The 10,792-nt window shown below is 30.0% G+C and overlaps 1 long non-coding RNA gene across 2 annotated transcripts; it reads right to left on the bottom strand.

The window, feature by feature from the left end:
- Positions 1 to 8,364: 8,364 nt before the first annotated feature.
- Positions 8,365 to 10,559, bottom strand: LOC130510637 (uncharacterized). 2 transcript variants are annotated; one of them, XR_008944339.1, is made up of 6 exons: positions 10,452 to 10,559; positions 10,110 to 10,152; positions 9,977 to 10,028; positions 9,817 to 9,899; positions 9,627 to 9,721; positions 8,365 to 9,483 (listed from the first exon to the last, which is right to left on the bottom strand). It is a non-coding gene; the product is annotated as an uncharacterized LOC130510637 (long non-coding RNA). The 2 variants fall into 2 exon arrangements; XR_008944340.1 differs by having other exon boundaries at positions 9,823 to 9,899.
- Positions 10,560 to 10,792: the final 233 nt, after the last annotated feature.

Raw genomic sequence — 10,792 nt, 5'->3', positions numbered from 1 at the left:
TTAGCAGAACAACTTCTCATGTAATAGTGTACAATACCAAACAGTCATATGAGGTACTGAAGCTCCCATCATGTTTAATGTCCAGGGTAACCAAACCAATTTTTTTTTTCAAATTTGTTTAAATAGCTTCTGATTAAAGCTATTTAAACAATATATCAACTATCAGATAGCTACTTGATCAGGGTACTATGGTTTTAGAGACACTAATATTTGCATATGCCTTGGATTCATTAAGTATCGTTTTCATACTAGGCCATTCGAAAATCCTCAAAGTTCCATCTTGTACTGCATCAAAACAAAAAATGAATAAGAACCACTAAAAATTTCCTCCTCTGTTATAAAAAAGAAATTGAATCTAAAGAGCTTAATTCCTACCTCCCCACCAGCAGACTACTATGACGTTTGGTACCCCGTGTCTCCCAGCGCCGCCTCCGCCTGCCAACACGCTGCAGCTCGGGGAGGTCCACGTCGAAGACTCGCAGCCGTCTTCAGAATTCTCCTTATTCTTATCGATTTTCAATCTAACGGTTTCTTCAGGGATCCAGTCTGCTGCGAAGATCGGGAAGCCGTAAGTCTGCGTATTCATCACTGCTCCTCCTCCTCCGTGTCTCCTTCTTCTTAGCCGCCGTCACGTCGCATCAAAGAGATCGAGAAGAAGAATAATCGTTGCGTCGCGTGAGAGAGAGAGAGAGAGAGAGAGAGAGAGAGAGAGAGAGAGGCTGTTCTGATTTTTTTATTTTTTCTGTTTGTTTAATTAATTTTAAAACAAGGGTATTAAAGACATTTTGCTCATTAATGAATGTCATTTCTGTGACTTTCTCATTTTAATTCTATTTTGGAGACAAAAATTTCAAAAGGTGCCAGTATGGAGAATTGCCCTAAATATAATGTTTATTTTTAATTATGAAAAATAAAAAATTATAAATAATCTCATCAAAAATTTCAGCTTTTTATATAAAATAATGCATTAGGTTAGTAACAAAAAAATCAAATAATCATATAATATTTTAAATTCAAAAGTTATAAAAATGAAAAGTTACCCGCACAGACGTGCGGATCAAAATCTATTTGTAATTATTTAGGAGAATTAAGGGTGCAATTTTATTTGTACTTCTCTTTTAATAGTTTAGATGTTACTTGAATATCTATTGCGTAAGCTTTTTTGAGCAATTATGTGTGTTTATAAGCTAAAAATGGTAATATGACCAGTTAGTTACTTTAATTCACAGAAAATAGTTGCGTAGGTGGCTATGTCTTATAACACACCCAGCTGTTTGAAACATCAATCGATATCTTTACTTAATTAAGAAAAATAAAAACAAAAAACAACGAATCGACTTCCCAACAATTACTGGCTTCCAGCATCGGGTAAAAACTTTTTACTATATAAATCATCTTGATCTATCCAACATTTTCACTAGATCATCTTTTCTTCAGAACACAATAAACAAAACTATACACTTTCAATTACAAATTCGCGGTACTTATGGCAGCTCAAGGGTTATTTAAAATTTATAAGATATTCATGATTGTATCTTTATTTGCAATGATTTGTTTGGTACAAGTCTCTGAATCAATCCCAAGAGATGTGTGTATAAAAGATTGTGTCATAAATCAATGTATGAAAGCATCAAAAAAAGCAACTCCAGCAGTTTGTGACAATCCGTGCAAGACCATTTGTGATCCATTGAATAATGAGCTATTCATTAACTCTGGTGAAGGTTATCGTACTCCCATACAAAGGTTTTGTGATACATTTAGTTCGCTATGTTAGTAACTGAAAAAAAAATACAAAAAGCTGGCAATTAAGTGTGTAATTTTCTTATATTGAATATGTGATCTGTTTTTCATGCATAAGTTATATATAATTTGTAACATTTGATCGAATGATCAGAGTCTATATGAGTCTGTGTGTTTGATGACAAAAAAAAAAGATCGAATGATATTTTGTATACCTATTTTTACAACAATATTTCGTGTACCTATGTTCATATTTTGTAAAACTAAATAAAATATTTAACAGTATAAATCATTATAAAATTCTACTCATATTCCAAAAGACTTCTTGAAAAGTATATTCATGTATTTACTCTTAAAATTAATTTATAAATTATGAAAAAAACAATTTGGTGAAAATTAAATCAAAACTATATAGATATAAACAATTTTAATAAATAAATTTATATTTAATAAAATCGATTTTTTCAAAATTGAATTTTTATGCCAAAAAAAAAGAAGAGTGAATATAAATTGTGGGCTTCTTTCAAAACCAACCTACAAATTCAATTCAACCCCAAAACCAACCTCTTTTTTTGTCATTACTATTCACCTTTGAAAGTTCCAATCTCTCCCTATATTTTTGAATTATTTACAAAATTGCCATTATTAATTTATTTTTTATTTATTTCAAAAAAGTTAAAAACCCTACTACACCCTAAACATTTCTTCTTATTTACAACAATGCCCTCATCATCAATTTTCCAACAACCATTAACAACCATTTTTTGAGCTTTTTAAAATTCTAGAATTCAATTTTCAACCACTTTTTGTGTTTCTAAACAAACAAATCTTCATTTCTTCTCATTTCCTCTCTATTTTCATCTTAAAAACTCTCATAACTATCATTTTCATATGTAGAACTTCATATTTTCAAGTGTATTATGTTGTGAGTTGTCAAAGTTGCTTCCTTTTGCTCATATTTAGAGCTTGGGCGGTGGGAAAGGGTGGTAACGAGCTTTACACCGGAAAAGGTACATATTTACATGGTTTTCTTCATTTTTCAGATATGTGTCGCGAAAGTAGACTGTTTTGTATGTCTACGCATAAGTGTAGACTTACGATGCGGTCTACAAGTCAACGCACATGTTAATTTTGCAATTGACAAAAAAAACACTTTTGTTAAGAAGACTTCATTGGAAGTCTATGTCTTTATCTTTGATAACAAAAACAAAAATGTGAGTAGACTTACTAAGAAGTCTACGTAAAAGAGGCTAGTTTTGTATTTGACCGAACTTTTGACTTTTCAAAGTAGACTTCCTAGATAGTCTACACAATGTAGACTGCGTGGGAAGTTTACAAAATGTCAGTTTTGCATTTGACTCAAACTTTGACTCCGTTGAATATGTCAGTTTTGTATTTGACTAAAATGTCAAAAAGTTGACAAGATAGAAGAAAAAGTTTAGACTTCCTATTCAGTCTACTATTCTCATGAAAAAAGTAGACTGCATATGAAGTTTACTATTTTATTTTTGTCAAATGCAAAAGTAACACATCAGATTTATGAGTAGATTTCATCTGACGTCTACACATGTGTAGACGTTCTTCTCAGTCTATTTATGGAAAGTCAAATTTGGTGAATTACAAAAACTAACATATTCCCAAAAAATAAAAAATGTAGACTGTATATGAAGTATATACTTTTGAAAGTCAAATCCGAGGTAAATTTTGGTCAATTGCGAAAACTAATATTTTCAAAATGTAGACTAAATAGAAAGTCTACACTTACAAAATCAGAACTTTTTTTAAATAAAGATAATAACCCTTGAAGTTTGCAATTGCAAAAACCAACCCAAACAGTAGACTTACATGATAGTCTACAAATGTAAACTGATACGAAAGTCTATTTATTTGTAGACGGAAATGAAAGTCTACACTAGAAAATCTATAAAAAAGTGAATTTGTGTATTATTCATAATGTATTTTCAAGATTTTATTGTTTAAAAGTGTGTTTTAGTTAATTCTAGTGGTTCTGAACTATTTTGATAAGATAATCTTGTATAATTATGAAACTATCATCTTTTTTACTTGAGTATTTAGTTAGCTAATAATTGCAGACGTCTTTGTAAGTCTACTTCTATAATTTTTTTTTAACATGAAATGGTTCAGTTATTTATATACAGAGTAATAATATGCTAATTTAAATCAATAAAAAAACAAAATATAAACTACTGAGTAATAATAAAACAAAAACAAAATATAAACTACTCAGTAATAATATGCTAATTTAAATCAATAAAACAAAAACATTGTCAATCTAAATCTAACCCTAAAAATCTAACCTTTAAAGATATAACATATTATGACCTTTTGTTACTAAACCATAAACATTGTCTCACATGGTTACCAAATCAACATATATTACTTTTAATTGTTCACTTATATACAAATTTAGTTTATAAACTTCATATTAACCTTTACATTGATGATTAATTAACAATTTCACAAAAAATAATTTTATATATTTTTAAAAGTAATTAACTAGATAAGATTACAATGTATGCTACAAATTAAATTAACAAAAGTAGACTGTGTATGACGTCTACAAATATGTAGACTATTTTTGTTATGTGTAGATTTACGAAAGAGAGAACCGTAAAATGATTTTATGATTTTTTGTTTGGTCACAATGGCTAAATAGTAATTTTAACACCTTTTTAGGTTGAGTTTGCAATTGATTGAATATGGGGTCTACTCTTAGGGTTTCAATCAATATTTAGGTTGGTTTTAGCAATTTTCCCATAAATTGTAAGTCATGGTTGTCCTTTGGTTAGGGTTGGGTTACATATATTCAAGTAGTTAGTATTAGTGTTTTTAGGATTAGATTTTTAAAAATATTTAATAGTTTTTTATGGAAATTAAAATTTGACATACAAGTATAGTTTTGTATATATTAAACATTTATAAGTTAATTATGTTTTTAGTGAATTCTTTATTGCTATCTTATTAAAATATTTGATTAACATATTTAGGGGTAAAATAATTTTTTAAAATCTGTCAAAAAGTTATGCACTATTAGAATTTTTTAGAAGTCTTCTAGAACTGTAAGGTAAATTTAGGGTTATGAGACTTTTTGAGAAGTATACTAAATTTCAGGTTATGAGACTTCCTGAAAAGTCTTATACACCATTTTTTAACCTAACTCTGAACTTTTGTTTCCTTATATAAAATTTTCTACACATTCTCTTATGTTTCTCTCAAATGGTAACAATAAGAATATAATGCGTGCATCCATTAAAATTCTTCTTCGATTAATTGTTATATATATATGATATATGTAGTATTAAGACGGTCATATATAATTTGGCAGAAATAAAAGTCTCTCTCTCTCTCTCTCTCTCTTCTTTTGTGACCTTCTCGCGAGGTGAACAATTCGACAGCTTTGTCACCTGCAGCCACACGAGACCTACTATGGCAGAACCTTGAGGATCTTCAAGCATGTCTCAAACGTCTGTCCAGGTACACACTTAGTTAGAAAATCCGCAGGGTTGATAGATGTGTGACTTTTATTAGCCGTAACGTCGCCAGCCTCAGTTATGTCTCTCATAAAATGTAGTCTACTGTCCGTATGCTTAGTCCTTCTGGAACCCTCCATTCTTGGCCAAGTGTATAGCACTTTGAGAATCCAAAAATACTCTCACGACATGTTTAAATCCAATATAAACATACTCTCACGACATCTTTTTAAATCCCAATTCACTAACTAAACCCCTAAGCCATAAAGCTTCTTTAAAAGCCTCCGTTAGGGCCATATATTCTGATTTTGTCGTTGATAGAACAACAATGTGCTGGAAACCTGATCTTTAGCTTATTGTATTGCCTCCGACTTGAAATACATATCTGGTAACAGATCTTCTTCTATCCAAATCGGTTGTGTTGTCTTCATCACATAATCTTTGTACCATAAAGTCTTCTCCTTTAGTAAACATTAGGTCTGAATCTAGAGCTCCTTATAGGTATCTCATCACCCACTTAACAACTTCCCAATGTTATCTTCCTGGTTTGCTCATATAACGGCTGATCAAACCCACTGCAAAACGTAAGTCCGGTCTAGATCCCAACATTGCGTACATCAAGCTTCCAACAGCTGATGCGTATGATACTTCACTCATGAATGTCGCTTCCACGTCTTCGTCTTCTTGTTTCAAACTTATAAGCTTAAATTGTGGTCCAATAGGCGTAACCACTGCTTTCCTCTCGGCCATGTTAAAAGTTTTCAGCATCTTCAATAAATACTTTCCCTGCGATAGTTTTAGAGTTCATTTCTTCCTGTCTCTAATAATATCCATTCCAGGTATTTTTGAAGCTGCTCCACGATCCTTCATCTCAAACAGAGCCGGGCTTGAGGGTAGGTTTTAGAAACATTGGAATGGGGCCCCACAAAGTGGGGCCCCCAATATACAATTTTTTTTTGTTTTTATATATATTTATATAGTTATTTGTACTACAAAATGAAAAAAAAAAACAAATCTTTTATACATGAGTTTAATAAAAAAAATGTGTTATTATGGTTTAAACATTAATAAATTTGAATAAAGAAACTATATTAATAACTCTTTTTAAATGGGATATTTAGTTTTTTTTACATCAATGGGATATTTAGTTGAAACTCAGTTTTTGCTCAAAAAAATTAATGAATGTATTATAATCTTCTCAAATTTCAGGACCGGCTCTGATCTCAAATTCTGTCTTCAGCTATCAGCTTTGACTCTCTTAATTTCTTTAAAATCTTTAGATGCTATTAACATGTTAACGACATAGATCAAAAGATAGACCACGTTAGATAAGTCCAGACCTTTAATTGTAGACACAAGGATCACAAGCATTTATGTCGAAGCTTTTTTCCTTCATGAAACTGTCAAATCTCCTATTTCATTGTCTTGGTGAATGTTTTAATCCATAAAGAGATTTTAACAGAAGAGAAGCTTGATCTTCTTTTCCTTTCTCAACGAAACCTTCTAGCTGTGCCATATTGATCTCTTTGTCCAGCATTCCCCATAAGAAAGTTGTTTTCACGTCTAACTGCTCCAAATCAAGATCATAATTTTCAAAACTGACAGCATAATTCTGATTGATACGTGTTTCACCACTGGTACAAACACCTTTGTGTAGTCAATCCTTTCGACTTGTGAAAACCCCTTAGCTACTAATTTAGCTTTGTATCTCGGCTTCTCAATTCCAAAAATGCCTTTTTCAGCTTGAAAACTCACTTGCTGCCAATAATCTTTTTATTCTCTGGTTTTTCAACCAACTTTTCAGGTCTGATTTTTCTCCAATGAATCCATCTCTTCTTGTATTCCTTCATTCTACAACTTCCAGCTTTTACTTCTTCTTGCTTCGAAATAGGATTTAGGTTCATCCATATTAATTTCTTCTGATGTAGCTAGAGCATACACCACACAATCTGAATCATCAAATCTAGAAAGTTTCTTTATTTCTCTCCTGATTCTATCTCTTATCTATCTTATTAAAACAGAAACATTCTGTTGGACCTAACATTTATTTTGTAAGTTTTTAAATTAAATACACATTTATATTTTATAGTTAAACCTACATTAAATCACTAATGTTTCTTTCTTTATATTACTATCCATGTTTCCAAACAATATACTTATTTCTTTATACTACTATCAATGTTTCCAAACAATATATTTTTTATACTACTATTAATGCTTCCAAACAATACAATAATTAATCTTATTTATTTTATATCTACCATTTTCTCTTTAAAATTTTGTAGAAATGTCATAATTTCATAAATTGTAAAATAATGAACTTTAAAGTTTGGATTATAAGATTACAAATTATGAAACTATTACAATTTAAATCCAATTAGATTATACATAGCAGTCATCCATCAGTTCAATCGGTTAGTCTCGGGTTTTACTGATTTTTTATAATATGAATATTTTAGAAACCTAAATTGAATTGTCAGATCTCCGGATTAACCGGTATAATCACAATCGAGTTGAATTTAAAAACACTGATTTAAATGCAAAAATATTTTAAATACACACTCTTTAAAAATTACCAAAATATTTGTTAAGTAATTAGTGAATTTTTTTATCGTAAAATATTCCGCGCTTCCAAAGCGCGGGTCAAAATCTAGTTCTCTATTAAAAGAGAAGTACCAATTTTATCTACCATAAAAAATCACAGTAGGTCTATTTCTTTAATTACATATATTTGATTATTTACATTAATCTACTAAATATATAAGATTTCTAAAAATCTTAATAATTATAAAGACATTAAATTACAAATCTGTTGAAAAAGATCTAACAAAATCTTACCAAAAATTTTAAATATTTTTTAAATTACTAAATTTAATAATTTTGCAAGTAGTAATATATCTATTCTATTAAAAGAGAAACATTCTGAAAAAATCTACCTATGCAAGGTTACTGCACCCATTCATTTAAATGTTACACTTATATTTTGCCCAATATTGTTACCGTGTATTACTCAACCTATATGTCGATTTCTTTTCTAATGCCCCCACAACTTTCGTGATATGAAATGGCCCAACCCAATATCTATGTTTTTTATAGCTGGTCATTGTTTGGTATCCGATAATCTTAGGCCCAATACAATTTCAATTTTTTTTAAATGGATCAAAATTAATACCATCAAAGCTTATACAAATACATCTTATTAACCATACTATATACAAAGTTCTAAATCTCTTCCAATGTATCAGTTTAGATGGAGAATGCAGCCATATTATTACCATTACGTGTCTTCTTCTCCAATATGAAAAATCCTACATCAAAAGTACAAAATGTCAATTACTCAAAACCATTACACCTATCTAGACATTGTTTAATATAGCTGGCTAAATAATCCAATTATACCAAATATACTATGACATCTGAACCATTAAACCATGAAATATTCTAAAATGATTAACAGCCAACAGTATATTGTACATACGATATTGAACACCAGATTTCCGAAAATATATCAATTATTCGGTGTACAAGTTTATTTAATATCTAGACGTTAAAAAAAGTTTATTTAATATCATAATTAATTTCGATCTCCTTATTTTTAATAATTAATAAGGAAACTTGATTTCTTGGTGTCCAAGTTTATTTAATATCATAATTAATTGGTGTACAAGTTTATTTAATATCATAATTAATTTCGATCTCCTTATCACCTAATTAGATTTTTATTGCTATATACTCGCAGTATATTCCTTAATCAACAAACTAACATATCTAATTAAATCTCCATAATATTTACCCTAAATTAGCGTAACCTACAACCTCTGTAGCCTCTCCTAATATAAATATAACATCGGTTTCCACCCTATACCTCAAACAAGTCTAAACACACCCAATGGCTAACAATTTGCAACTCTCTTTCTTGAACCAAATCAAACCCCGCTTTCTTGAACCAAATCAAACCACGCAAGACTGCTTGGCGCATAGAAGTGAAAATCCTCCATACATGGAGACATTTCATTAAAGATGTGGTAGAATCTTTGGAACTAATACTATCTGATGCAAATGTAAGTTTAACTTTCTATATTTTAAGATCCTACAAACAAAACTAAGAACCATATGCATAACAACATAGATATATTTTCATCAAAAGTTGGCAACTTGACCCAACTACTAAATGACAAAACTTTAAAGAAAATGACTTATCTGTTTTTATTGACGTTGAAAACAGTATAAATACTTCTGCAGCTCCATCAAACTGTCATTCCAATAAAATAAAATTTAACTCATGGCCGGCCAAAAAAAGACAACAATCAAACTCTTTAATTTTGTTCAACTGATATCAGACTTTTTTTTCAAATATAACATAATAATATGAAACAATAGTTAAATGTTTCCTACTTATCTTTTTGTTTTCCTACTGTTGTCTGGTTTCGGAAGTCACGTTGAAGTATGGTTTCATAAGTGAATACTTTCCAGCTATGGTTTGTATAAATCTGAAACAAATTCAAAGTTATAGATATTTAGTCTTAGATGTAATTCTGTTTTCTGAAATAGAAAAAGTTGTTCTTTTCTTGAGATATTCCCTTACACTCACTGTTGAGTTTGGTAACCCATCTGTTCTTTGAGAATATATATGTCGCTTCCAAGTTCCCCCATGTCGTTTGTAGAAACCTGAATTTGGAAATTAGAATCTTTAAGTGTAGATGCCATTCTATTTTACAAAACAACAAACATAAACAAATCTTTACCTTCACACGTTTGATATTCCGTAGGTAATTAAGGAATTTATCCATATTTGCCCTGCATATAAAAAATAAGAACCTATAAGAAGAAGAAAATGATTTCAATTACTATATATCAATCCATGTATCTGAATCTTACGATGTTGCCGTGTTTTTTTTTCTTTTCCATAGATATCGTATAACTGAAAACAGAAAGGATAATTAGGAATCCAAAATATATAGAATAACCAGAATATATATATTGATTTCAACAAATATAGAATCATGTAATAAGAACCGATAAATTTTTAATACAACAATGTAAATTAAAAAAAAATTGTGGTTTCTGCTGCGAACGCTTACATGCAAGGCGAGTTTGTTTCAGAATTTCTTCAAACAAATCAAAAATTATTTCAATTCGACCGATGTATACAAAATCAAATATACAAGAGTTGAGCTTTTGACCAACCGTAGAAAGAAGAGATAAGGAGAGAAGATTTACCATGGAATATCGGAGAGGAACGAGTCGACTGGCTGAGGTCGAGAGGATGAATAATGCATCGCCATCGGAGAGAAATTTGTTTTTTACTGTCTCGATCTGTTAAAAGTTAAAACAAGACACTTGATTTAGTTTATTGTCGGCAGAGAGAAATAGGTGTGTAGGCTTGGGCCTTTAACAAATCAATTTTCACTATTAAAACTCAATTAAGTTGAAAACAAAATTACAAACCCAATAAAATTCAGACCCATTTACAATAATCCTATTTAAATGGAATTAGTAAAAAAATAAATACTGGTTTAAGTAGTTAATGTCTATTTATTTTAAAAATTCTAAAATTGCAT

This window comes from Raphanus sativus, chromosome 4 (genome assembly GCF_000801105.2).
Source record: "Raphanus sativus cultivar WK10039 chromosome 4, ASM80110v3, whole genome shotgun sequence".
Taxonomy (NCBI): domain Eukaryota; kingdom Viridiplantae; phylum Streptophyta; class Magnoliopsida; order Brassicales; family Brassicaceae; genus Raphanus; species Raphanus sativus.
This window is presented reverse-complemented; position numbering and strand designations above follow the sequence as displayed.